This window comes from Acyrthosiphon pisum, chromosome A2 (genome assembly GCF_005508785.2).
Source record: "Acyrthosiphon pisum isolate AL4f chromosome A2, pea_aphid_22Mar2018_4r6ur, whole genome shotgun sequence".
NCBI lineage: Eukaryota > Metazoa > Arthropoda > Insecta > Hemiptera > Aphididae > Acyrthosiphon > Acyrthosiphon pisum.
The window spans coordinates 56,490,602-56,494,594 of record NC_042495.1 but is presented as its reverse complement, the minus strand read 5'-3'; the positions used below and the strand labels follow the sequence as shown (position 1 = coordinate 56,494,594).

General features: G+C 33.4%; 1 non-coding gene across 1 annotated transcript; it reads right to left on the bottom strand.

The window, feature by feature from the left end:
• Positions 1-1,624: 1,624 nt before the first annotated feature.
• On the bottom strand, positions 1,625-1,688 carry Mir279a (microRNA mir-279a). Its single transcript, NR_040145.1, has one exon. It is a non-coding gene; the product is annotated as a microRNA mir-279a (primary transcript).
• Between the last annotated feature and the right edge of the window lie 2,305 nt (positions 1,689-3,993).

Sequence of the window (3,993 nt, the reverse complement as noted above, 5' to 3'; positions counted from 1 at the left end):
TAGAACTAAATTTAATTTATTATATTTTTTTTAATATCAACTATAATATAATAAATAATTTTCTAGGTACTAAAGTTAATTATGTCAATTATAGGGTAAATTATGTCTTCATTCTTCAACATCACTTGATAGTTATTATAATAAATATTTATGTTGGATTGACGTGTTGTTGATCTAATTCAAAAACGTATTGAAAGAATGATGTATTATTAAAAAGTAAAATCTTAAAATATACACCTCAGAAATATAAGTGTCGAAAAAAACATTTATAATGTAGTTAGTACATACAATTTGTTACAAACACAAACCTTATAACTATTAAGCTGACAAATATATACATATATAATATAATAGGTTAGAGGCCCATTTTTAGGATTCCAATTTAAATTCTATTCTATTCTAATAGCAAGTAATATTATTATTGAATTATATACTTAAGGATTGAGTGATTAAATAGACAAAATTTAAAAAATCTTAACTCTTAATTTTGATCAGTAAACTAACGATTTGAATTCAAAGACCTAATTTATTTTCATAATTACAATTCTAATTTAAGCAATTATTAATATTTTAGTAACAATGGTAATTTGTAGAACAGAAACATTCATTATTATACATTTGTATATTATATATAAAAAAAGCATACAATATAAATATTCTATAATTTATATTATAAAAAAATGATTTTAGAAGTAAATATTTAATAATATAAATAAAAAAGAAATAGTTTAACATACATTAAATTATGCAAGTTAGAGGTGTCAACAACTCACATAATATGATTAGTTGAAATTGCTATACAAGTCTTTTGAATGCCTACCTTTAGTAAAACATTATATTTTATAATACATAATATGGATGAATCAACTAGTTGTCAGAAACTCTACAACTACAAAACCTTACTTTAATCAAAATAATATATTTTCTAAGCCCATATTTTTTACACAATACATAAACTAACAGTACTAAGTACTAATACATTTATTTCAACTCCGGCTGTATGAAAACAATAAAAAAAAAAACAATTCTTAATATAATTAAAAGCCAATAGGTACTGTTACAGATAGTTTGTGGAATAATGGTCAGCTTATAACAATATTATTACTCTGTATAATATTTTAGACTGTTAAAGACTTAAGTAATGGTAACAACATTAATCTATTATCATAAACTATAATTTAACCTTCACATTTTTATATATATTTTTTGGAAACCCACAGTAATGATTTGGAGCGGGATCGTACAAAAACGATTAGAAACATAGGTAGATCCGGAGAATAAAGGAACATAATGAATTAAGGTAGGTAAAAAAATATGTTATCCCCGTGTGGGTGGGTGGAGGGGTAACAATATCACCAAAGTAGTTGGTTAAAAGACGACCCAAACCGATAGGTGAGTAGATAAGGGTTGTCCCACTAGTCTTCACTTACCCTCTCGAACAGTCGAGGTGACTACGGTGACCTGTGTAAGAGTATGTGCCACCGCGTCTCACGAGTGCGCGCGCACGTCCCTTTGTCACGCTGCACACTTGTTGCGCGCCAAAAAGGGCTGACTTGGCTTGTGGGCCGTGGGTCTTCTGCGATGTTTACCGCTTTAAACACCCGTCGAACAGGCCCGGGAACATGGATGAGTGTGGATCTAGTCATGTCTGTCAAATATAAAACGCATGTCACTAGACACACACCCATCAACAATCCCGTCCGTAACGGAGCGGAGGCGGCGTTGTCGTCAAATCACTGTTCCAACGCGAGCGTGACCTCTGAACGGTAACGCGGGACACGACAGAGACCAATAATAATATTATATCATTTATACGACGTTAAAATACGTACCAACTGCCGTCGTATAGGTGAAATGTTCACGTGCCGCACAAAGTTGTCGTCAAAGTGAGAGCAAACATTTATAAATCAATTAACAAAATAAAATTTTAACAACCGTACTTAGCAGAAAAAAAATAAAATAATAACAATAAGGACAAATACGCAAAGGACAGACGCGCGTCCGGGATCCGTAGTAATTTTTCGTGTGCGTGAAATAAAATAATAAAAGGTTGACGTTTTCTCCGCCGGGTACAATTCCGTGTAACGGACTGTGGTGGGGGAAGAACGTTGTGTTTCTCGACAGCAGACGTACCCACACCGCGGTTATGGTAGTGGTGGTAACGACGACAGCGCGCGAAAACGAATGACCGCAACGAGTAGGAACGAACGTGATGAACGACCGAACGACGGTGGCCGATTGACGGCGTTACGCAGCAACAGCGCGTCGGTACTCGGTTTCTCCGTGTTCCGGTCACGGTGTCTTGGTGGCGGTGGCGGCGGTGATGACTGCGAAGCGGTTCACCCTGGCGGGCATTTCAGGAAACGTGAATTGTAACCGCGGGGTGACCACCAGTTTCTACCGCGCGAGTTGTGTTGCGCTTTTGTCAAGTTTCAGGCGCCTCTCCATTAGAGTTCTGATTATCTACGCAATACCATACCCACTAAACAGATTATTCGGTAACATTAAAAACATGTCCAATGCATAGGAGGAAATCAATTCAAATTTGAGGTGGGGGGGGGAGGAGAAGCTAACATTTTAACATGAATATGAGCGGGGCTTCGATCCTACATAATCAAAAAACTGTATATTTATTTTGAGAGAGGCAATGGGATATTGGAAGAGGGTGGGAGGCTTAGCCCCTTTGAGATTTACGCATATGGTCCAGTGAGAGAAGTGACTACTGACTAGTGAGACGTTGTCCGCTACAATCAAGCCCAGATTAAGGGGGGCAGGGGCACGGTCCCGGGGCCCATTGATTTTTGGGGCCCATCTTTATCCTCAAAATATATTTTTTTTAACCCGTCCAATACAATTTTCAAAAAAAAATTTAAGTAGGTAAATTATTATTAATAATAATTATAAAATATATTTGTTCTCAATTTTATATCACGAAAAATTACTATAAATAATGAACTATGTTTGCCAATAATTTTGTTTATGTTTTTTTATTTTTTGAGTATTTTAGATTACCGATTTAAACTATTTAAGTATACAAAAAGGAAGTTATAAGAACAATTTTTTTAGCTCTTGTAAATTAGGTATTTCAGTTAAAAGTATTAATGCATATTATACTAAACTTTAGAGGACCATAGTTAATAACCTAGCGGACCAAAATTGATAATTTGACTGTGAAAATGTTCTGAAAAAAAGCTTTACCAGAGTCCATCAAAAAATATAGTGATAACTGGTAACCATTTGAAGAAATAAAATCGATTTTATTCTTGGTTCCTGCATCTGCGTGTTTAAAAATTTTGAAAATGTCATAAAAATAAAGAAAGACGTATTTTTTTGTTTTAACAAAATTCCATATTATCGATCCATAATTGTTAAAAAAAAATCCACGTAAAATAACATAAGACACACTCTGTATATTTTGTGTATAGCAAAAAATTATACAATAATATAGTCGTTAATACGTAATGATAAAATTATTTTGAAGTTAAATTTTAAAGGGGGCCCACTAAGTGTATGGTGTCCCGGGGCCCAATTGATCCTTAATCCGGGTTTGGCTACAATACTGTACTAACCAGAGGCGGTTCGACGTTTTCAGTTGGTGGTTCAAGAATAGTTAATACCACCCACCCACCTACCAAAAAGTTATATTAGGTAGGTACAAAAACTTACCTAAAAATGTTACTTCTAATTGTATCAAAAATGTTGCGCTACACCATATGATACATATTGTATATTGCATTTATATACTCATTTTGTATTAATGAGCGTAATCATTTTACAAATCATTGCATATTAAAAGCATAATCATAATAGCTTGTTGAATTTTGCCTCCAATTTAAGTTATATTTGTCACATACTTTACAAAATAAGTTATAAGTAACTACATCTCATTTCCAGTTAAAATTAGTTTTATCAACACAAAATAATCACTCTTTTATGGACACATCATTTGTACAACACACTTAACACTTATAAATAAAAGAAAATTGATAGAGC